The sequence below is a fragment of the Rousettus aegyptiacus genome, unplaced genomic scaffold (assembly GCF_014176215.1).
Source record: "Rousettus aegyptiacus isolate mRouAeg1 unplaced genomic scaffold, mRouAeg1.p scaffold_m13_p_11, whole genome shotgun sequence".
In the NCBI taxonomy this organism is placed as follows: Eukaryota; Metazoa; Chordata; class Mammalia; order Chiroptera; family Pteropodidae; genus Rousettus; species Rousettus aegyptiacus.
Window position 1 is genome coordinate 74,552,926 of NW_023416286.1, and position 26,343 is coordinate 74,579,268.

The 26,343-nt window shown below is 35.7% G+C and overlaps 1 long non-coding RNA gene across 1 annotated transcript in view; it reads right to left on the bottom strand.

Annotated features, from left to right (window-relative positions):
• The window catches only part of LOC118609393, a 164,960-nt gene extending 138,902 nt beyond the window's left edge, over positions 1–26,058 (bottom strand). The window contains exon 1 of the long non-coding RNA XR_004953408.1: positions 25,917–26,058. This is a non-coding gene — a long non-coding RNA (uncharacterized LOC118609393). The remainder of the gene's footprint in view (positions 1–25,916) is intronic.
• Between the last annotated feature and the right edge of the window lie 285 nt (positions 26,059–26,343).

Genomic DNA, 26,343 nt, shown 5'->3' on the forward strand with positions numbered 1-26,343 from the left:
TTATAGAAGATAAAGGAGCAAATTAAAGAAAGCAAGAAAGCAAACAGACAACTCCAAAATGTGAGAAATTCTACAGAACAACAATAAATCCACTTTCAGTAATATGTAAATTGCATTAAAAAGGGGGGAAGGGAGATGGGGTGACAATAGATGAAGAGCTAAAAGAATCAAATGTGATTTGTAGAAATTGGATTTTGCTTCAAACTAACCAAATGCAAAAAGAATTTTTGAGAATGTATGGGAAATTTTGTACAGACTGATTACTAAATGATACCAAGATATTTTTTAACTTAAAAATGTTATTTTTAAGTTGGTTATGTGTGATAATGTCATTGTAGTTACATAGGAAAATGTTTATATTTTGTAGAGTTGCATAGCGAAGTATGTAGGGTGAAATAGCATAATACTTGGGATTCGCTTTAAAACTCTTCAGCAAAGTTAAAGGAGGAAGGAAGGAAGGGAAAGGGGAAGGGAGGGGTAGAAATGACAAAGGAAGCCAGAATGGCAAAATTTTGATAATTTTGGAATCTCGGAATAGCTATATTGAAGTTCTAAAATACTTCCATTGCAAAAAAAGAAAGAAAACATTTTTTGCTTATTATATAACTTGATGCTTTAATTTCCATATCTAGAAAAGCAGATGCTGATATTTTCATGGTTTTATTTTTCAATACTTTTTTCTCATCTCAGTAGCATGTGACACTCTGCCCTGAAATAATGTTTTAAGAAATTTTGTTCTCAACATATGTTGACTTTAAAGTAAGGACAGAGAACTATTGTACGAATTATTACTGGTAAGACGAAGGAATCAAAAAAATATGTGGACCTTAAAAATGCATCAACGTAGTTACTCCTATAATTACTAAATCAACACTGTCTTGATTCTCATTTTGCTATAGCCAAGGTTTTGGTCACTACATTAGTAATGGATATAGATGCAAGAGAAAAATGAACAATTTCACTGCCTACATGACGATTTTTAAAAACTAGCTAACAAAAGTATTTAATTATACTTGATTCCTCTAGGGCTTGAGAGTTTCAATCTGTTCCAAAGATGGCAACATCCTAGCATCTTTAAAATGATTATAGGTAAAATTCCACTCAATTTTTCTCTGTTGATATTGGCCATTATGTGTTCCTTATAAAAAAAAAAAATGCATTTTTTGGCAAGTCTCAGCCATCTGAGTAGTAACTATTCTTTCACAACCCTCAAGTAAGAAATACAGCTTAACCACAAACTAAGTATTTTTCCTTAGTGTTAACATGAAATAAGCAAAAATTCCAATGACGAATTACCAAAAACTGAAATCTAAGTGTGAGACTTAACATAAGGGAACATAAGGTATCTCTGAGATAGTTTTCCCAAATTAATCATTTTTAAATGCATTCTAATTCAGGTACTTGCAATTGTGAAAATACTACACAAATTTAACTTGCTAAATGCCTTAGGTAATGATGAAATTAGTCACTCAGTCTGGCATCAATCAATAAATCATTGTTGATTTATTAATCATATATTACCTTATACTTATGCAACACTTGACAGCTTATAAAGCACTTATACATACATTAACCCACTTTCACCTCACAAATGGCTTTTGAGAGTGCTCAGATTATTGAGTTCCTTTAACACATGAGGAAATGCCTTCACACAGGGATGAGAGACCTGTCTGCAGGACTACTGATGATGAGAGTGGAGAGAATAGGATTCGAATTTAGACCTTGCAGGCCAAAGTTCAATCAATCACACTTTTACAGTACCACGATGCCCAATATGAGGAACAGCCACTGATGCAGCTGGGACTCTAACACAATGAGAGATACTGTCTCCCCACAAACTCTTAACTCAATTCGTGAATTACAAACCAAACAAGTGAAATTCTTCATAATAATGCAAGACAAGAATTCAGGAGTGATCCCAAAACAGAACGCAGTACATTTCCAAATGAATGAAAAAGAAATACTTACTGATTTAACTTATTTTATTGTCAGTGTTCTTAATTCCATAAAATATAAAAGGAAGAGATATGTTATATGTGTTAAAGTTGTTAAGTTTCTGCATTTCTTATAAGATACAACTATGAGTTCTTGAGAGATTATAATAATTACTAAAATTGGCAAAATAAAGTGCAAGTAATATGTCGTGTATCTTGCAATATACTTTCTCACTTAGTCCTCAAGACAATCCTGAGGGGTATGTTATTTTCATTGTTTTACATTTTACAGAGAAGGAATTTGAGTCTTAGAAAGAGTAAGTAATTTTTTTCCAGTTACCAAGTGGGATTGAAGCTTAGCAATGTTAAATCCTAAAGCCCACACTCCTCACCACAAAACTATACTTTATTTCCCCTTCTCCATTCCTCCCTGTATATAGTAGTAACAGCACCATTCCAAAGTTTTTACAGGTAGAAAACTTCTTCAACCTCATCCTTGTGCATAGAAATATATTACAAGGTTCTTGGAGCACAAGATGTGCTCTCCATTTGAGAAGACAAAACACACATACACCCCACAGGACACAACTACTCCTAATAATAATTTCTCTTCACTGAGATCTTACTATATGTCCAGTTGTTTAAATGCCTAACATGTAGTAACTCATTTAATTCCCACAGTTCAGTAATAGTCCGATCATTCCATTTATCTAATTAAATATTGTGTTGGCTTATGTTTCAGGTTAACACCAAGACTTTCTCATTTTTGAAATGGTAAGTTAATAGATCATTTTATAATAAATCTGAATCAAAATTGCAATTTTAAGAAAGTCATTTTACAGATATTCTTACTTTAAATAATTGTCAATTATGTAGCTTTGTAATTTCAATATCAAATCATTCATTCAATAAATATTATTCAGTATTTAAATATGTATAGCCTTGGGCTAGTTGCTATTAGGGGTACTTAAGTATGACATAAGCATCTCCAAGGAGCTTATAATCTAGAAGTATAACGATCAAAGCTCTTTGTGTACCGTCAGAAATGATGCAACATATCAGTCTCATCTTTGCTTCTCCGGCATCTGCCTAAAATGGGCTAGTCATAGATGTATCCATTAACAATCCCATTAAGCTGACTCAGCCCTATAAAGTTTCCTAAAATAAACCTAATGTATATAAGATGACAGGCACCTTGACCCTACCACTTCATAGATTTTAGCAATCATTTGCATCCTATATCTAAATTTTGGTGGCCAGGCGTATTTTCATCTAATATTTATTGGATATCTACTATGTGCCAAGCACTGTTCTAGGCCCTGACAACAGAGCAGTGAACAAAGCAAAGCCCTTGCCCACACAGAGTTTGTATTCTGGTATGGGGAAACAGAAAATGAACAGAGAAATACATATTATGACAGTTTATTTAAAAGGGCTATAGAGAAAAACAAAGAGAATGAGAGGAAAGAAAATCAAATCTTCTTTAATAATGTGAAATTTGAGGAGAATCTTGAACAAAGTGAGGGAGCAAACCATGCGGATATTTGCAGAAAGAGCTTTCCAGACAAGGACTGTAGTATGTGCAGTGGCCTTGATGGAAACATGTTGGGCCTGTTTTGAAGCTGCAGTTAGATGAAGAAGAAACCAAGTGTTTGGAGATGAGGGTGGAGCTGAGCATGAGCAAGACCATGTGTATTCATTCACCTCATGTTGCACCAAGAGCCATCTAAAACCAAATACTGCCTGGATACATGTGTCAGGAAGAACTCAGTGTGCACATCAGTTTTGCCTTAATTAAATTCTTTGCTTGCCTGCTTTTCCTACTTGGAATCCAGTTTCAAAGAGTGAAGTGGACATGGGAGAGAGATAGCTATGTTCTAAAGGTACGAAAACTAATAAAAAATAAAATAAAAAATAATATAATAAAACAAATAAAATAAAATAATAAAATATCTTAGTAATATTCTTTAAAATTTTTAATTCTGTTGGTTAATAGAATTAAGTCTCAATCCTTCAAGTTTGCATAGTTTGGTTGGGGTCCTAATACCCAGCCTAATGCCTATCATTTTCTTTTCCTCATACCAAAATCTCCAATGAATGGTTCTGCTATGTTCAGTAAATCTCCCAGGAAAACAAGTACCACGGCCCTTGCATAGCTCCTGATATGTGCTTCTCATCCACTTCTCAAATCACCAACATCTGGATTCAATTGTGAAACTTGTTTCCTTAGGCATTGAGTCTAGAGTACCTGATTGCCCTCCAAGACTATCTGAATGAAGTTCAGTGAGTTTCTCTCAAACTCCTCTGGCTTGAGGGCTGGGCACTGCATGTCCTCTCATGTCACAACAGAGTAAGGCAAGTAGCAAATGAATGTAAACAAAGTGTGATAAGCCATCACATCAGTTTGGGTGATTGGTAAAGGCATTATGGAGGAATTAACAGTAGAACTGTCCTTGACCCTCTGCGTACTTCAGCTCTCTCACAGCTGAGACCACCTGTGCCCACACTTCCTTCCCTGCCTTGTTAGATAGATCCTGTTCATTTCCTAACCCACAACCAATCAAGGCAGGAATTGCACAGAAGCGCCATATCAAATTCCATTGGTTAATGGAATTCTTAACCTAGAACTAGAATCTGAAGGTTTCCATTTTATCCCTTTTGCTCCTTACCCTTTTTCACCTCTAATAATCCGAATGATTTTGATAAACCATCCTTTTATTTCAACATGGATGTCACATGGGAATGCAATCCAGACAAGTGCTCCTTATCAGGGAACTATAATCCAGCAAGTTGAACCAGTCAGGTATGGTTTCTTTGGTCTTTCATAATACCTTGGTGTGAATTATGTGAGAAAGTGATCAATGGAATAAGTGATTTACACTGAATGTTCATTTATAATACTAAGAATATTATTTAATTTAAATTCCTCATATTTAGCTTTCTTCCCCACTGTACAGAACTGTGTTTTATTCGTTTTAATCCAGGTTAGTTCCTAATACTATCTAATGTGCCCCTTCTTCTTCCTTGCCCAAATATTTTCTTATTTTCACCCTTTCCTAGTACTTTTCAAGTCCAAATTCTTTCACGTATTGAGAACCTAGCCCATACCAATAACTACACTAGGGACTCAGGATACCACAGCAGACAGGGTGAAATCTCTATCGGTGGAGAAAGACAGCTATAAAATATTATGATACATGTATGAGAGTTATTTACAGGATGCTATAAGAGCAGAAGTGGAGTCTGGTTTTGCCTGAGGAAAGGAGGATACTTCACAGAAGAAGTGATAACTAAATTGAGCCTTGAAGATTGAGAGCAAATTAGACAGTGAGGTAAGGATATTTCAGTTAAAGTGCATAACTATTTTTTCTCCTACTATCATCCACCCAACCATCAATACTTGCAACATACATACACACACATACGCGTAATCATTTCTGTCCATTCTCTTACTTCTCTAATTTTCTAAGAGTTACATTTATTGATGGAAGAGAAGATTTTCTAATCAGGGACATAACTTATATCAATTATTGAGAATTCTTGGAAACTGAAGCAGTAAATTTCATTTAAAAGATGGTGACAGGTAATTGCTTCTTGTGGTTACAGCATCACCATAAACTACTACCTTTCACTGCAGACCTACTAAGCTGAGATTAAATAAATGCGTGGATCATAAACTTGAGAGTATATAAGAATCTTTAGAGAAACTTAATAAAAACTCAGATGCATATGCAGTCACTCTATTTCCCTCTATCTCCATTTCTGAAACCATAATCTTTGCTTAGTCCTGTTGAATCAGAATTTCTGGTCATAGAAATTGTGTTTGAGAAATAAAAAAAATTAAATTCTCTATGTAAGCTAATAGCTTTCTTGTTAAGAATTTGCACCCCTGTATATTTCCATTTGCATTTTACTGAAACAAATTTTGCTGTTATGTAGACAGGTCCTCAGAGAATAATGAGTTTTTATATTTAGCAAGGGGAAAAATTTTTAAGATTAATAAATTAATAATGTTCAAAACCTCTAAACCAGTTACAATTTCAAAGTGATTTAATTATATCTAATTATAATATTTTGTGTCTACACTTTAAGAAAAATATCTTCTTTTACATACTTTCTGAATATAAGAAATATAAGTAATTTCTAAAAATCATCAGAACAGAATTTTCTGACTACCAATGTTTATTTTGTGTATGTCTTCATTAGTACAATTTGCTGAGTCAAATTGTAATAGCTTATTTTTTAAAAAGCAAAAATAGGTCATGTAATTTTGTTGTACAGATGACTATTTTGAGAAAAATAAAGAAGAGCAGGTTAGAAAGAAATTTTATCTATTAGAAGTGGCAATCCAGATGGTAATGTAACATAAGATGAGCTGCTATACTGTCATTATTGCTATGTAACTTACTTATTTTAGTAAATGATTCTATCATCTTATATCCTAAAATTTTAGGAAAACAACTGAGAGGAATGAGTGAGAATTTCATCCAAAGAAATCCAAAATAGAATTAATTAAGCAGTATTTTGGATTGATGTGGAGTTTTGAGTTGTTTTGGGTTTTTTGTTGGGGTTGTTTTTGTTTTTCATAAAATAAGTCATTATCAATGTACTAGTTTTCTACTGCTGTGTAAAAAGTTATCACAATCTTAATGGCTTAAAACAACTCACATTTATTGTTTTCCAGTTCCTATGGGTCAGAAGTCTAGGTCCGCCTTAGATCAGGGTCTCACAAGGCTTTAATCAAGATGTTGGCCTGAATGTATTCTCAACTGGAGGCTTGCCTGGGGAAGAATTAACTTCCAAGCTTGTCTTGGTTGTCGGCAGAATTCACCTCTTTGCAGCTGTATCACTGAGGACTCACTTCTTACTAGCCATATGCTGGAAGCCACAGTTAGTCATAGAGATCACCACAATTCCCCCACCCATGCGATACTCTCCATAGACAGCTTACAATATGTTTGTTTCTTCAAGGCCAGCAGGAGAATCACTCTCTACGATCTGCTAAAACGGAGTCTAATATAATGTAACACAATTATGAAAGTGACAGGCCAACACTTTTGCCATGTGTGATGCCTTAACACCAGCCTGCCCCCAAAGAAAGGAGATTGATAATACAAGGTATGATTAAACAGGAGTCACCTTAAACTGTGTTTTCCCAAATCAGAAACTATGGCGCGTTTTAAATGTACTTACTATCTTCTCCCTGTCTTAGAATAAATGTCCCTTGAGACCAGGAAAAGGTTAAAATAATATTGACTAGAAACCGACTTATTATGAATAAAATCTAGCCACAGAAACTATTCTGATATTTCCTTTAAAAGTTACCAGTTGAGAAGTAAGGCAGAAGTTTATTTTTCACACAACACACTGGCCAGAATGGCAGGCCTAGCAGCTCAATTCCACAGTCATTCATGGACCCAGGTTCCTTCTTTTTTTTTTATTTGATTTTTGTGTGTGTGTGTTTTGTTTTGTTTTCAGGTTTTTTCTTTCAACTTTATCACCCTAAGGTAATATCCTCGTCTCCTTGGGCAAAACAGAGCCAGGAACATGTTTATTTTCCAGAAAACAGGAAGGAGGAAAGAGGCAAAGTCCAGGGCAATAACTTCGACTCAAATCTCGTTGGCTCAAACATAGTTACAAAGTCCATGTAGCGGCAAGGAAAATGAAATCTAGCTGCTGGCTGTACTGCCATAAGCCCATGACAAAAAGGAGAAACAGATTATGGGAAACAAATAGCAACCTGCAATAACAGTAAAACAGTTAACAAGAGTTTCTCATTAGGATAACAAATCAACTTCATATTATAGCAGCTCTCTGATGACCTCGATTACTGCATCACACCTAGAATGCAAGTGTGAGTCTGTCTGACATGCATGTATCCACTCACTTACAAAACAGAATTAACATGGGGTTTCTTGTGTTTGCCTTACAAGATTATTGTGACGAATAATCAGAGGATAGTATCTTTCAATATTACCCTCTTGAGCTTCATAGGCTAGCTCTGATATGATAGTTGCACAAAGTCATTATATAAGTATCACAATTTTTCTTTTTGATCAAGATTATTCTTCTGAAGAAAATATAATAACAATGTTAACAGTTTTCATTTTTATAAAACTGTAAGAAATTCTCTTTTGAATATTCATGGCTTTTAATTTTCAAATTCTTAATTTCCCAAATTATTTATAATTGTGATTTACCAAAGTATTATCTTCTTGTTTTTACAAGTCTCATTTGGCTTGTTATAGACAGTACAAGCAAAATTCTTTCTCTATATGCAAAATGTCATGTCAAACAAATTGTCTCCTTTATAATACAAGTTTCTGGAAGAACTAAGCAAGAGGTTTTTCTTTTTCCCCCTGACACAGCAAATTATTATTAGTTTTTCTCAACCTGAATATTTAACTCCCCTAAGTCATCTCTATATGTCTTATAATAATTATAAGTGTAAAATATTATCTTTTCATCCAGTGATTAATATCCTAAAGAGTCCGGATACCCTATAGAGTATTTTAAGGCATAAGAAAGTACAAATTCACTGTTTATGACTGCAGATGGAACATAGTACCTGTGTATCATGTATCTATGCATTAGCCACAAAGAAAGGGCAAAAATAGGTATCCAGGCACATCACACTTAAAAATCTATCAGTATTAAATTTAGTCCCAACACCCGCCTCTCTCACCGCACATAACACACGCAATATACCATGCTGTTTCTCACTTAGTGCTTTGTTCAAACCAGCTTCCCTGCATGGCTTTGCCTTTGGGTCCTCTTTTCTCAAACGAACTCATACTCATTTTTAGCACTCAGTTTAATTATTTCTTCTAGGAGGTTTTCTGGGCCCCTCGGAATGAGTGCCGTCTTCCCTGCATATTTCTCTGATTACATTACTATAATATGTTGATCCCTTTTTAGGTCTTCCTCCCCAGTGGGCCAGGAACACCTTGAAGGTACCAATGCATTTTATTCCTTTTTATATTGCGATGCCTAATGCAACGCCTCATATACAATACATACTCAATAAATGTGTGTTGAAAATATAAATTAATGAATTAAAAATATAATATCTGTGATAATATTTAATGGCATATTTTTGTGTGGTAGGAGTACTAGTTTAGGAGCCTATATTATCCAGGCTTATTGTCAGCATTATTTAAAATAATTATTTCAATGTTCTTTTTTGTAAAAAAAAAAAAAGTTCCTTTGGTTCAATCAACATCTATTTTATGTAAATATATTTCTAGCACATAGTCTCACCTATTTATTCATTCAACAAATATTTACAGAGTACCTAGTATATGCCAGCAACTTTTTTAGGCAACAGAGATACACCGTAAAAAAAAAAAAAAAAAAAAAAAATCGCCACCTTCACAGAACAGGAGTATGGGGTAGAGGAGAGTCAGGGAGAGGATGAGATAGAAAGTAAGCAACAAAAATTAGTAAAATATGTTTAATAGTGCTGACTGGTAAGATTAGCAGGAAATGTGAATATGAAATGCAGAACTGGGGGTTAAAATTTTAAATCGAATGGGCATAGCAGGTCTTACTGAGAAAATGAATTTGAGTAAAAGACTTAAATAAAGAGAAGGTAAGAGCTGTGCATTTAACTGAGAAGAAACAAATGATAGTAAGAAAAAAACTGAGAACTTTATTTTAAATTTACCAAGATAGAGGTCATTGTGGCCTTTCAATAAAGTGGTGGAGGTGAAAATTTGATTGACATAGGTTCAAGAGAGAGTGAGAGGAGAGAATTTGACAAAAACAAGTCGAATTCAATCTTCCAAATAACTCTGTGAAGTGAATAGTTTTAGTTCACTTACAGATGAAACTGAAGCTCAAATATATTAAATAATTTGCCTAAAGAACTCATAAGAGGTAGAATTGGGATTTTAATCTGAGCGAAATATATTTCCCCAAGAGTCTTTCAAATTAGCAAATTGTTCATTGACTTTTTGGAAATATTAATAAGCTATTCAGTGTCATCTCCACTACAGAGTAAATAATTTTATATAGCTGATCATTATTACAAAATATATGCTTTAACTACAAAGTCATCAAATAAATGATTACATGAAGATGTGAATACTGAATCCAACACTTGGCAAACTATACAATTCAAGGCAGGAAAAATGTCCTGCACAGATGCTTGTTTGACAAAAACTAAGACTAAAGAGTGTTCATAAATCCTCCTTACAAAGCATTAAATAAAGAAAATTATATCCACAATTTAAAAGTTAGTAAGGCTGAGGCTGTACTATCCTTAAAGCTAATAGGAATTAGAAATGAAATTATTGTAATAGATGGGGAGATTTTTTCATATTCTCATTCCCTAAGTGTGTACGTGTGTGTGTATTTACTTTCCTATAGATTGCTTTTCTGGTTTTATGCACTCATGCAATGTCATAAAATTTGATGGAAGAGACAGACATAAATTTCACAAGGATAATGTATCATACAGATAAAGTTGGAGGATGTTTTAAAAATTATTTTCTTATGAAAAATTACAAAAATAAAAAATACGTGGAATTATATAACAAATTTCCATGTTTCCACAATTCAGCATCAACAATTACCAACTCATGGCCAATTCTGTTTCATCTTTATCCTCACTTCCTCCTCCCACTGTCGATTATTTTGAAGTAAATAGACGTCATATCCTTTTATCTGTATATATTTCAGTGTGAGAAGAGTGGTTCACATGGCTAATACATATAACAAAGTAAAAAAAAATTAAGTTTATCATCTTTATTTTGCGGTACCCAAGTTCAAGTTCTACAGGAATAATGATTTCTAATTTAGACAACCACATGGTCTAGGACGGGTTGAATTTTAGAACACACTTTGTTTCTAACTGCTTTTCAAATTGTACTTCTGGGTCCTCTATATTCTGGTCCTATCCTACAAAGTATTTCTCACCTCGTCTTCTGTTCTGGTCAGTTCTCTCTCTTACTCTCCTTCATTGGTGCCACATTTAAACCTTTGTTTGCCTCTCTCAGATCCAGAATACCACTTCCTCTTGTTCAAAGGCAATACTCTTTTGCAGCTCAAATGTAACTCTTTCAAGAAGACTGCTCTGAGTAATATGAATCACAGAAACTTTTATATTTCTTAACCCTATTGCTGTTATACTTTGACCTTCACCATGCAAGATTTTGTCACATATATCTTTCCATGTATGTTTTCCCAACTTCATTAAAAGTTTTTATATAACAGGAATTATAATTTATAATTGATTTGTATCTTAAACTCCATTGCACCTGCCACGGAGCTGGTTATATAGCAAGTGTTTAATGAATATGTATTAATTTATTAATGGATATAGTGGGGTCAAATATCTACATAAAACTGGAAATGCCAGATTGAGATTCTTAGCACATAATATATTTATTTAAATGTGCAAATTGCTAAACTTCTCCAAAGAGAAATTTACTAATAACCTAAAACCTCTTAGCACATTTAAAAAAATCAAGACTCTAATTTAAATTTTTTAATTTGAGATTTACCTAATCATGATAATGGTCTTGACATAGATTTCTTCAGTATTTATTTCTTATAAAGTCCCTGAAAGTCATCTCCTTAAGGAGTACCAGGAACACTTCAGTGAAGAACGAATGTTCCCTCTTATTTCAAGAGAGTTCATCATAAACGCTGAGTAGGGGACAGTCTCAAAAATAGCAGTACTCAATCTATTTCACTTATATTGCAAGGCATTTGAAAATGGAATATTTTTATGTGCTGAATCAATTTGATTTCTCTAAATGATTTGCCATTCATATTTTTTCTTTTTTCTACTCAAGCCTATGATTTTAATAGTGATTTCATATAGTGACAAACATGTGAATGAAAGTGATGTGGAATTTGTCATTACTCTATTTGTCATTATTTTATTCATAGAAACAGTATGCTACTCTATGAAATTCTGATACTGAAATTCACTTCATGGTAATCTTAGGAAGAAAATAAGCTGACCATCTTGATAATATTTATTAAAATATCTGGAGTAGGTATTGACAACCTTTAGAGGTTGTTATTTCCTAGTCTATTTCTCAATTGCAGACTCTTTTACAGCACGTCGACTCTTGTTTCCATTTCATTTGAATATTGCTAGTACCTATGTGCCCCTAAGTACTTGATGAGAGGAGCAATTGGAGTTATGGTGCTAATTTCATGAAGGAGTAGGAAAAAAGATTCCTCTCTATGATAATATTTGGAAGAAGGTACTATCCAAGTGAACCGAACATACTCCAATCTAAATCTTAATCCCTAAAAGGAGAAAGTTAAAGGAGAAAGAGAGGATTGGAAGCTCCCCTCCAAACTCCCCTCAGATGCTAGAAGGTCTAAGTACAAACACTAAGCAACCTCAGGTTTCATCCCTAAGACGAAAAATAGAAATAGCTTTGTGACTCGGAATCATTAAAATAAATGATACTTAAAATATATTGAGTGCTAACTATGTGATATTGCACTAAGTACTTTGCAAGCATTATTTCATTTTAACTTGATCACAAATCTATAAAGTGAATATCATTTTATGTTCATATTGCAGCTGAGGAGCTGAGAACTCTGGGGCCTTAACCTAAAGCCCCTATATTTAGCTTTCCTCCATACTACCTCTGTATTATTTTAAGCCTCCTCTCCCAAAATAGTCCATTTCCATAGTACCTTATCTTAGCACTTATTCTCCAATGTATGTTATGGTCTATATCCCAAGCCCCAAAGTCAAAATCTGCTGCTATAACTGGTTAATACAAGCTTATTCGTTTGGACAAAATCTTAATGTAACCAGTAGCCTTAGTGTTTCCCTTACTCACTGTCTTCCATTGTAAAATGCTAATCTTTTGACAAGAGAGTAGCCATTATCAAATATAGATCTAAGTCCTAGGACTTTAATTCAGTCTTCTCTTCTCTGATTGAAATGAAATTCTAAGGTCTGTATTTGATGTTTTCCTTTGTCATGATACAAGCAACCTGCTTGTCCAGTCCTCAGAACTAAGCTTTGGGTCTTCATCCAATCTTTTGGACACATATCCTCATGTCTATCTCCCATAAATAACCCTTTCAGCTGCCAGGTTCCTGGTCTCCCCTCTTCCTGGGACCCAGCAAGGTTAATTCTGCTCCTCTGCTTATTCAGCTTCTATTCTACAGAGAAGAAAGTCACTGCCCGAAATGACTTGGTTTCTTTCCGCCACCACCCACCCCACAGAAAAATAACTTTCAGAAATTTTTCTGGCTCCAAACCCCTTATGGCTGATACTTTCAAACTCAATATTCACTCAGCAGAAGAATTATTCTCGAATGGAAGTATGAGTTTGCACCCAAAATTATAATATAATTAAAACTATCTTTCAGTATCTTTTGGTGTACTCCAAATAGATGCTGTCTAATGAATCAAGCCAGCAGAGCCATCTGCTGACACATACAGCAGTGGGGAAATGTGGACTCAAATCCCCCTGGTTTTTTCTTTTTCACTTTCATCCTCCATTACGTTCCCGCTCCACAAGAGAACAGCCCGAATGCTGCCAGCCATGGTGCTTCCATCAGCTTTGCCCTCCTTGGAAGCTGTACTACCACATAAACTCATTTTCTCTTCTCCATTTCACTCAAAACAAACAAACAAAAAATGACGCCTAACTTTTTCTCGATCAAACTCCCTCGACAAGCAAATTTACATTATCATGGAATTAGTTATAATACCTTCATGTTTTATCCCTCTTGAGAACAACTATGTATTTAATGGACATACTCAGAAAGAAAAACAATATAAGCCAAAAGAATACATTCTAGTTCTGAAGTTTTAGGAGATGTGGCAAAAGACAAAGTAGAGTCCCAGAGATTTTTCTTTATGACTCTACATAACACCTACTGAAAATAGCACTGTTGTTTGACCTTGGAGTTACGTTTCCAAATTTCATATAAAAATATACCCTAATCAGAAAAGAGAAATGGTTATTTCTTGAGCACGCACTCCATGCCTATGTACTGTGAGTTTTGTCTATGCAATTTCATTGAATCCCCAGTAACAGTCCTAATCAATGGGTATTATTATCCATTTCTTAAAGAAACTGGGGCACAATAAGTCTGTTGATCTCAAATTTTTTTCAGTTAAATAAACCAAGAATTACAATTCAGGTATGCCTGACTCCCATTCATGGTCCTTATTCGCACTGCTCAACTTAACCTATCCCACTGATTGGGTGTATTGCCTAAATTACTGCTATATGTTCATCACAGATGCATCAAGAGCATGACCAATTATTCACCTTCTACTAATAAAAACTTTGAGAAGTAAGAACCTTGTTTTGATATTTTATATGCCTAGTGTTTAGCATGAACATGCTAGAAGTTGTGGTAGGCAGAATGATGGTCCCCAAAGTTGTCTACACCTTAATCTCTAGATCCTGTCAATATGTTATGGTACATGGTAAAAAGGACTTTGCAAATGTGATTAATGGTATGAACCTTGACAGAGGAAGATTATACTGGGTTATCCTGGTGGACTCCATCTAATCCTATGGATCTTAAAAATGAAGAACCTTTGATTTCCTGGTCAAGATGGCAGAATAGGTAAATGCTATGTTTGCCTCCTCTCATGACCACATCAAAATTACAACTAAACTTCAGAACAACCACTATTGAGAATCACCCGAAGTCCAGCTGAACAGAAGTCCTACTACTAAGGACATATAGAGAAAGCCACCTCAAAACTGGTAGGAAGGACAGAGACATAAAACAGGCTGGTCCCACACCCATGTGTGGTGGATAAAAATCGGGAGAGATATTTTAGCTGCAAAATTTCCCCCTAAGGAATGAGGGGTCCCAGCTCCACACCAGGCTCTCCAGTCCAGAGATAATTTTGATATATTATCTTTCAACAGTGTTCAAAATATATTTGTCTTTGGGTGAATCTAATCAGATTCACAAGGACCCAAGTCCTGAGAGCTATGAACTTGATTACACTTGTTTTTGTTCTACCTGATCTAATGGTCTATGAACTTGATTACACTTGTTTTTGTTCTACCTGATCTAATGGTCAAGTAAAATCAAGTGTCAGATCAAGCTGATTGCCTTCATCTCAAGGAGTGGAGGGGAAACATTCTTTAATGGTGTCTAAATGAGTCAAAACACAAGAATAAGCTAGAGAGAGGAGTTTTTAAGATTTTCAACAACATACTCCAATGGACACAATGACCTTCAGATACAATGGACCAGTATCTTACATGTCCTAGAAATGAGAGCTTGTTCCTTGATGTAAAAAGATGGTCTTTGCCGGAACTTAGAAGACTCTGTACATACTTTTTCATATTATTTCTATTTAATCAGAACTTTTTAAGTGAACTATCCATTAAAATATATTCTTGAGTCCCTAAATTTGACTAAAAGGGTTTAAAATGCATCATTTTTAAACCAAAACAGCCCTTCTTCTAGCAAGTGCAGAACAACTAAAATGAAAGAGATCATAGATAAACTCTCAAAGTCAAAGATCGACAGAGAATAAAAAGGCATATAACAGAAGCACTCAAAGTAAAAAGTAGAGGAAAGGCAAACAAGGTAAAAGCAGGGTTCACCTCCTCCCAGGTCCACACTGAAATTACAGCCAAATTATACAATAATCAACATAGAGAATCTCCTGAAGTTCAGCTGATCAAAACTCTTACATTCGATAATATAAAGGAACTACATGGAAGCCGGTGGGAGGGGCGAAATCGTGAATCAGGCTGGACCCACACCCACAGGTGGTAGAAGATCACCGAGAGCAAGAGTGAGGCTGCAGAGGCTCCCCTGAAGGAGAAGGGGTCCTGGCCTCATTCAGGGACTCAAGGTCCCAGCCCAGGGAAGAGGAGTTTCCAATAACTCTGTAAAAACCAGAGGGGATTCCTACCATCTGGGTGAGGGCCCACACACAGGCTTTCTCACCAGTGAACACTCACCCAGAACACTGGCAGTGGGACAGAGGCTTGCGTGGGATTCATTCTGAGAAAATCTGCATTACCTAGCATCAGAACGAGGGCTAGAAGGGCAGCACCATTGAACTTCAGTCAGGCCCCCCTGAGAGGCAATCTACATACCATGCCAGCATGACCATGCAGACCCCTCATACAGGGCTATTAGGAAGCTCTGGCCTGAGAAAGTCAGTCCACCCCACCAATCCTGCAGATTGCCCAGGGCTTTTGTGGCTGGATGGATGCCATGCCCTGCACTGATTCAAGGACAAACATTCACAGCTGGCAGCCAGCACTGTGAATGTACATTTCAGAGACAGTTTCAAGCAGAGCACTGCTGCCAACACGAACTTGGGTGGAACTCTGGGATCTGTGGGCCAGTCCCAGACAGCAGCTGGTCTTGCTGTGATCTGGGGTTTTCGTGGGAATGAGCAAACAGTTACCAAAATTGCAGCAAGGCAGACTGCACTGATCTGATGGCCACTGTCTTCCTGAGATCCTGTCCCACCCAACCCATAAATTGCTCCAGTGGCCCACTGCACTGCCCTTCCCTCCTAGGTCTCTCAATCCACACGGGCAACAAACTAGCTGACACATAATGGGCACTGCAAGGAAATCAGTTGTAGGCAGGGGAGCATCAGGGGAGCTCAGGGATCTGTGGAACCGCTCCAGATGGCAGCTGGTCTCACTGTGATCTGTGACTACAACAGGAATGCCCAGGCACAGAAGTTGCAGCAAAACTGAGGCCATATCAGCCTGATGACCCTTGTCTTCCTGAGATCCTGCTTCACCCAAGCCACAACGTGGCTGCAGCCCATTGACAGGCAACCACCACCACCCTGCTTTTTTTCTGGGGTGGCACATCCTGCACAGGCAACGGACCTTGGTCAGTGCAATAAGCACATTTCGGGGATAACAGCTGTGAGCAGACCACTGTTGCCTGTATGAGCTGCGATATCTCTTGAGGAGATCTCAGGGGTCTGTGAGACTGCCCGAAACAACAGCTTGTCTCCCTGTGATCTGTGACTACTGTGGGAACATGCAGACACAGAAATTGCAAAAAAAACTGAAGCTGTTGGCCTAACGGCCCTTGACTCCCTGAGATCCTGTTCCATCTAATACACAAAGCTGCAGGTTGACAGGCAGCTGTCCCTGCCCTGGGGTGGTGCATTCTGTGCAGTCAACAAATCTCAGCCAGCAAAGTTCAGGGAATACAGTGATGGGAAGATCACTGATACCAGCAGATTTGCTTGGGCAAATCTCAGAGGTTTTGTGGGCCCATCACAGACAACCACCTGCGGAATGCTTTGTAGCTCCCACCAGGTAGCCCTGAGCAATCAAAGGCAGTGGCTGACCTTAGCCTACTAGGGAGCCCTTTCCAAGGGGTCACAAAATCAATGCACCCAGAGGCTGGCACTAGGCTACAACAGAACAACTCCTGACTAGCCCAATGAGTGGAACATACAAAGAGTGGTTGCAGTAAGTACACATGCCTGCTAGGGCAAATCCCACTCAGTGGGGTCAACCCCCACACAGCATCTCTTACTCTATGGGCACAGCAAATTCCCACAATTAGCCAACCTGAGCATTAATTCCAATACATTTAAGAACATTGAAATCATATCAACCCTTATCTCTGACCACAATGGTATGAAACCAGAAATCAACTACAAGAAAAAAAAAGAAAAATACACAAACACATGAAGGCTAAATAACATGCTACTAAACAATAAATGGGTTATCAATTAGATCAAGGCATAAGTCAAAAGATACCTAGAGACAGATGAAAATGAAAACACAATGACTCAAATCTATGGGACACAGCAAAAGCAGTCCCAATAGGGAAGTTCATGGTAATACAGGCCTACCTCAAGAAACAAGAAAAAGCTCAAATAAGCAATATAACCTTACACTTAAAAGAACTAGAAAAATAACAGCAACAATGCCTAAAGTGAATAGAAGAAAGGAAATAATAAAGATCAGAGCAAAAATAAACAAAATAGAGTCTAGAAAAACAATACAAAAGATTAATAAAACCAAGAGCTAGTTCTTTGAAAAGATAAACAAAATTGACAGACTTTTAACCAGACTCATCAAGGAAAAAAGAGAGAGGACTCAAATAAATAAAATCAGAAACGAAAGGGGAGAAATAACTATGGACTCCACAGAAATGAAAGGATCATAATAAAATACAACAAGCAAATATACACCAACAAATTGGACAATCTGGAAGACATGGACACATTCTTAGAAACATACAATCTCCCAAGACTAAGTCAAGAAGAAACAGAAAATCTGAACCAACCGATTACTACTAATAAAATCAGATCAGTAATCAAAAAGCTCCCAAAAAACAGTAGTCCTGGACTAGATGGCTTCATAGATAAATTTTATCAAACAGTCAAAAAAAAAAAAAAAAAAAAGATTAACACATATTCTTCTCAAACTATTCCAAAAAATTTAAGAAGAGGAAAGACTCCTTAACTCCTTTTATGAGGCCACCATTACCTTAATTCCAAAACCAGACAAAAATATTACAAAACAAGAAAACTATAGGCCGATATTTCTTACGAACATTGATGCAAAAATCCTCAACAAAATATTAGCAAACTAAATTCAGCAATACATTAAAAATATCATACACCATGATCAAGTAGGATTTATTCCTGGGATGCAAGGTTGGTACAATATCTGCAAGTCAATTAATGTGATACACCACATTAACAAATTAAAATATAAAAACCATATGATCACATCAATAGATGCAGAAAAAGCATTTGACAAAATCCAGCATCCATTTATGATAAAAAATCTCAGCAAAGGGAATAGAGGGAACATACCTCAACATAATAAAGGCAATGTATGAGAAACTCACAGCTAACATCATACTCAGTGGGGAAAGACTAAAAGCGTTTTCCTCAAGATCAGGAAAATAAGACATGGATGCCCACTTTCACCACTCTTTTTCAACATCATATTGGAAGTCTTAGCCACAGCAATAAGACAAGAGAAATAAAAGGTATTTGAATTGGAAAGGAGGAAGTAAAACTCTCGTTATATATAGAGACATAATACTATATATAGAGAACCCTAAAGATTCCACTAAAAAAAAAAAAACTGTTAGAACTGATCAATGAATTCAGTAAAGTGGCAGGATACAAAATTAATATTCAGAAGTCAGTGGCATTTTGTATGTACAACTTTCAGTAAGAGAAATTAAGAAAACCATCCCATTTAAAGTCATTGAAAAAAGAAATAGAAGAAGATACAAATAAATGGAAGCATATACCGTGCTCATGGGTAGGAAGAATCAACATCATTAAAATGGTTATACTATACTAAGCAATCTATAGATTCAGTGCAATCCCTATCAAAATACCAATGACATTTTTCAGAGAGCTAGAACAAATACTTCTAAAATTTATATGGAACCCTAAAAGACTCCAAATAGCCACAGCAATCTTGAGAAAGAACAAAGTTGGAAGTATCACATTACCTGATATCAAACTATACTAAAAGACTACAGTAATCAAAAAAGCATGGTACTGGCATAAAAACAGATACATTCATCAATGGAACAGAACAGAGAGCCCCAAAATAAATCCACACCTATATGCTCACTTAATATATGACAAAGGAGGCAAAAATATACAAGGGGGTAACAATAGTCTCTTTAATAAATGATGTTGGGAAAATTGGACAGATACATAAAAAAAAAAAGAAAGAAACTGGACTCCGTTCTTACATCATATACAAGAATAGACTCAAAATTGATTAAAGTCTTAAATATAAGACCCAAAATCATAAAACTTCTAGAAGAAAACATAATAAATTCTCTGATTTCTAATATTAATTGCTTTTCAGATATATCTCCTTGGGCAAGGAAAACAGAAGAAAATATAAACAAATGGGACTACATCAAACTAAAAAGTTTTTGTACAGCAAAGGAAACCATCTACAAAACAAAAAGACAATCAACTGATTGGAAGAAGATATTCACTTATGATACATCTGATAAGAGGTAAATATCTAAAATATATAAAGAACTCATATAACTCAACAACAACAACAAAAACAACCAATCTAATTTAAAAATGGGCAGAAGACCTGAATAGATATTTCTCTAAAGAGGAAATACAGATGACCAATAGACATATGAAAAGATGTTCAAGGTCACTAATCATCAGAGAAATGCAAATTCAAACCACAATGAGATATCATCTCACACTTGTCAGAATGCCTATCATCAATAAATCAAAGAACAAGTGTTGGTGAGGATGTGGAGAAAAAGGAACTCTCATACACTGTTGGTGGGATTGCACATTGGTACAGCCACTATGAAAAACAGTCTGGAGGTTTCTCAAAAATTTAAAAATGGATATGCCTTTTGACCCAGCAATTGCACTTCTAGATATTCATCCAAAGAAACCCAAAATAATAATCTGTAAAGATCTATGCACCCTTATGTTCACAGCAGCACAATTTACAATAGCCAAGATATGGAAGCAACCTAAATGCTCATCAACAGACAATGGGATAAAGAAGTTATGGTTTATATATACAATGGAATATTACTCAACCATTAAAAAAATGAAATCCTAGAGGAGAAAAAAATGGCGTAGATGATAGAGGCTCTGTTCATCCCTCTGGTGACCAAATCAAAGTTGTGATGGAAACAAGGAGCAAACAGCAAGGAGCAAACATCTAGATGAACAAGCCATACAACGAGGGAGAAATCTAAGATCGCCCTGCAAAGGCAGAAGGAAAAAAAATGAAATCTTACCATTTGCAATAACATGGATGGACCTAGAGTTTATTGTGCTAAGTGAAATAAGTCAGACAGAGAAAGATAAACACCACATGATTTCACTAATATGTGGAATCTAAGAAACAAAAAGAACGAACTAATCAAAAACAGACTCAAATATAGAAGACAATCTGGTGATGGCCATAGGTGTGGGGTATTGTGGGGGGTGGAAGAATAGGGTTAAAGAAGTACAAATCAGTAGTCGATAGATGGTCACGGGGATGGGGAGCACAGCATAGGGAATGTAGTTAGCATTAATATAATGGCTAGATGGAGAGCCAGAGGAGAGAAGGAATAATTAGGGGGGTTGTTTTACAAACTATATAAATGTCTAACCAGTGTACTATATATTTGAAATTAATAAAATAAATTTTTTTTTAAAAGTAAAAAAAATCATCCAAGAGACTAAGGGGTATTTTAAACCAGTATATAAGCTTGTGTGTGTGTGTGTGTGTGTGTGTGTGTGTGTGTATGTGCGCGCACGCATGCATGCGTGTGTGTGTATCTTTATATAAACATATGTATATATATAAAAGTCATAGAAAAGTTTGTTTCCTGGAATTCCAGGATCAGAAGTTTGGACAGAAAGGAAGAGAAAAAGAGAAGTTCAGTGAAGGATGAAAAACAAGGGGGAAAAAATCAAAGGGAAAGGAAGAAAGAATGGGAAGAAATTTAGGCAGTTATATCAAGTAAAGTGACAGATATATTATATACTATTTTTTAAAATATACCTAAGAAGCGAAGCAGAGTCGGACCTGGTTAGTACTTAGATGGGAGACCACCTAGGAAGACCAGGTACTGTAGACATAAAAAATGGATTGTAAGATGACAAGGTTCTTACAATCTGTGAGATCAACCAAGGGTTGCCTCGCCTAAAATAAATAAATAAAATATAAAACACACACACACACACACACACACACACACACACACATTCCTGGGATGGTTTTCTTGGTGAGAATTGTTACAAAGTCTTTTTGAGCTGCTTTGTTTTAGTGAATTTAACACAAACCCTGAATTTATTCTAAAGTCTAACACCCAATTTTTAAAAATATTTCGGCTGCTATCACTCTGTATCTTTATCATCCATTATCAAACTGTCAATAATAATATTGGCTCCATTTAGAGATGATTTCTGCCTTTGGTACCCAAAATGGCAATGCCATACATACATTCCTCCAAATGGGCAGAACAGAATGATTTAGGTCATTAAGGTTTCTCCTATGGGTATTTAAAGATTCTAATTAAGGAAAATATAGCCTTTGTTTTCAAGTACAAAGCAGAGAGTGATTCCAAAGAAAATAAAAATTGGCTTTGCTGTGACTAAGATAGGAGCAACATAGGAGAGTGGCTGTGGTCCACAAGTGAAAAGAGCCTACCTACAAGTTAAGCATCTCTGATGACATAGGATGGCACCTGGGTGCCGAGGGGACTGATCACAAAAAGCTGAGGCCTTGGAAAGGATGACCAGAAGGCCCCTAGATTCCTAAGGAAGGGGTAACCATGTTGCATGCTGATAGCTACCACTACCAGCAACTCTGCTGTGCCCAAAGACAATGCTTTCTTTATCACCAGGTGTGCTATTGTAGGACTGATGTGTGTCACCTCTACATAGAAGCTTTAATTAATGAGAATTGATACAGAATTTATTAAGAATTAATGCAGAATTTAGTACACTCTCTTTCCACGTGCACTGGCAAATGACAACTTTTAAGATAGGGTGTGTTCCAGCACCCTGGTTCTTGGAATAAGGACATATAAACCAGGGTCTCAAATTAACTCAAATTAGCAAGTCATGTGAATAAACTTTTGTGGCCGAAAGCCAAAAGGATTTCAGGAGTGTTTGTTACCACTGAATAACCTAGTTTAACCCAATTGACACAAGAATGTATCAAGTTTACATATATTTTTAACAATATATATAAAAGGAAGAAAATGTAAAGGCTCAATCTGAATTTAAGTTACCTAAATAAACTAAAATGAGGTTAACACTATATTTATCTCACCAATATAATAAATTATTAAAATTACATTTAAATGTTACTTCCTGAAGCTACATCATGGTTTATGTATGTTGTATTTCATTAACCTCATTGAATTGTAACCCTCCTATAGGTCTTAGGGGAAAAATCATATTGGCTTCAAATTACATAATCTTAAATGAGAATAATAATAAAATATCATAGAATGTGTGTGAGTTGCCTGCTCCTTCAAGACCCCCAGGATCTTTTGAAGGCCTCTTCTGCCAAACAGAGTTACGTGTCGTGTCATGTTTACAAGCAGTCACTGAAGCAATCACATTGGAGTAATTTTAGATCTTTCATCTCTTAATCTGTACAGATTCAGATATTACAATATAAATCTTCCCTAAACCTAGTTTTAAAAAAAGAATGAAAAACAATATTGACCATTTTTAGATGATCTTTTAAACAGACAAACATAGCCACAATAATTCATGTTGAATAAGGGGAAAATTTTGCCTTTTATCATGTAAATGGACTCTTCCTTAATTACATCAAAAATACACAGAGAGATGCACATATTCTTACAAAAATTTCAATGGATTTTCCATCCTCAGCAATTAGATTATGGTATTCATTTCTGTGGTGTGCTTTGATGCTGTCTAGAGCTTTTTAAAATCATTCCTTGGTTGGTTTGAAATCATTTCTTTTTACCATTTTCTCATCAAGAATAAAGACAGAAGCATGGATGTTCAGTCATTACAACCCCTTTAGATTTTAAAAACAATTTCCATTTATAGTATAAAGCTAGCAGATTCACACCATAGGAGTCTGCTTCTTTTAATAATTCCAAGGCCTTTGGCATAGAATCCATTCTGTGGGGTCCGCTGCAAATCATCCACTTTGCACTAATTTTCTCACTGCTTAGTCTGTAAAAATTTTCCACTGGAAGAACTGAAAGGCCACGAAATCTTCATAGCCTCTATGGGCAGGCAGCAATGCGGACAGCAGACAGAGTAGGGAAGCTGAGTGTGCTTTGGCAGGGAGCCATGTTAAGAGACTGTTCTTGGCAACATTGAGAGCTGCTCTGTATTTATCTGTGATTGAAAGATGTGTAAATCATAGATCCAGCAGAAGTGCTTACACACAGTAGTCACCTTGTAAAAATGAGTGATTCTATAGCTTTTATTTGACATTGTTCTTATATAGACATATGACCAAACTCTAGTGAAAATACCAACTTAAAACACAGCTGTGACAGTTGCTTTATGCTCTTGGAAAAATCATCTCATTGCTTATCTGACAACTCACTTCCAAGATATTTCTCTTTATTTTTCTTTCAAATTCCTCTTCCTTTATTTTTTATCTTCCATCTTTAGAACTGGAAATCTAGTGGAAAGGAATAATCTTCATTTCTCCCATGCATGAGAGATTATGTTCCTAAGTGTCTGAATGGTGTTTATTGTTTTAATTATTATGTTATTGCAGTATAGGAGATAGACGCTTGAAATATGGGCCAAGATTATCTGGGATCCCTGATTCTCTGGTTAAGCAATTTTACTAAGTACATTTGCCTCATATTCTTATGTGTCCCTTGAAGATAAAATTATTTAATAAACATAAAGATTTTAAAGCAGACTCTGGCACATAGTAACTGCTATATATGTGTTTTCTTTTGTTACTCCTAGAAAAAGTAACTTTTCATTGTAGAGTATCTGCTTCTAATACAGTCACAAGAAAATGTAATTATAGTGGTATGGTTATATTGAGGATGCACAAATTTCCCAGAATAAAAAAACTCAATTACATAACTGTGTATGGTGTCAGGTGGGTACTAGACTTATCAAAGGATAACTTCGTAAGTTGTATAAATGTCTAACCACTATGCTGTATACCTAAAACTAATATAATATTGAATGTCAACTGAAATTGAAAAAAAATTTTTTAAAAGGCTCAATTACAGATTAGCTGAGAGAAAGCCGCTACTTCAATAGAGAGGTTAAACACCCTTTCATCATTATAAGTCTTTCCTTCTCTTCCTAATAAACCCTGATCTCTAACGTTCATATCAACTTTCACCATGGGGCCTTGGAAACTCACTGAAGCAAAGACTTTACCTGCATAGCCCCCATCTTATCACAGTTCTCACAGAGTATGGGATAGGGGAGCCATAGGCACCTCTAAAGACCTGTAAACACTTGGCAGTGCAACAATTCACAGAGCAAAATCATCGGAGTCCCCACGGAAGTAAAATGACATATCCAGTCACTATTGCTGACCTCTTCAGTGGATCCAGTTAGAAGCAGAATAGTATTATCGTCTTATTTTTAAATAACAGCTCAATTTATTCATTCATTTATTCATTCTTTCAATTTCTCAACTAAAAATCAACTAAGCAAAGAAAAATGTTGAGACTTTCACTTTCATTAGGGAAGGACTTAGTAATTATTATCATTTCTCTCATTGAGGATAACTAGAAATTTTGAACAAAATATTTTTTTAAAAAAAATTTTAAACAACAAAAACTGACAAGATACCAAAGAATTTCAGAACAAAACCTAGGGAAGTGAGAAGAAAAAACAAACCTGGCACTCAAAGTTTCTTTAACCAAAGGTCATTTGTTAATTTGGGTGGGGAAAGATCACCCTGAAAGAATAGTGCCTTTGCAGACTATTGGAGCTGTCACAGCCCCAAATCCCAAATTTGGACCTCTTATAAACCAGACCCCAACCAATTTCATCCCCAAAAACTGAAATTTAAAACTCAAAGGATAGATTTTTACATAAGGTTATACATAGCTGAAGAGAAATTCATGATTTAAAAATAGATAAGAATTGTCTAGAAGGTATACAGATGGACAAAGATCTAAAAATGCAGAATAGAAAAACATAGAAGAGACAGTGAGCAGAAAGATAAATGGGAGAGAATGAAATAAAAACACTGTTTAAAGATACAATTAATTCCCAGAATTAAGGAGAAACATTAACTCACAGATTCAAGAACCCCAGCAAATCACCTGCTGGATAAATAAAAAGAACTCTACATCTAGAAACATCATAGTTAAACTTGAAAAACAGATGGATAACACAGCCTCTTCTCACAAAGTACTTACAACCTAAAATGTTAGGGGCCAGGATAGTTAAAATAACAGACCTGTACAAGCCTTATTTTCTGATTTAGTTTGTTTTGATAATACACAATCAAACTTTACACACATGCTACTATTTCCTATTTTCTTGGATGCAAAATAACAGTTTTACTCTTTACTTACTCAAAATACAATTGTGGATGTTCAGGGAAGGCCCAGCTCTCTGGTCTCCCTCAGTTCCACAGGGAAACTCAGAGCAGCAAATGCAAATGTGAGGAGTCTAAGAAGCCCTCGTCAGTTCTCAGGAGCATAAAAGTGGCTCATGGACTCATTTTCATGTCAGTAGTCCCGAAGGAGCAGTCTACAGAAAGATCCCCCCACACACATCCAATCATTTCAGAGGGATAAGTGCAAGTGGCAATTGTCAACATAACAAGTAACATCCGATGTACTTTTCTTAACAAGACATATTCAGCTTAACAAAGAACACATTAAAATAAAATACATATAATATTTTCATTCCCGAATAGAAGATAAAATTGTATCTCATAAATTTTCATATCTTGATACTCAGAAGAGTGCTCTACACACAAGAAGCTGGTCATATCTA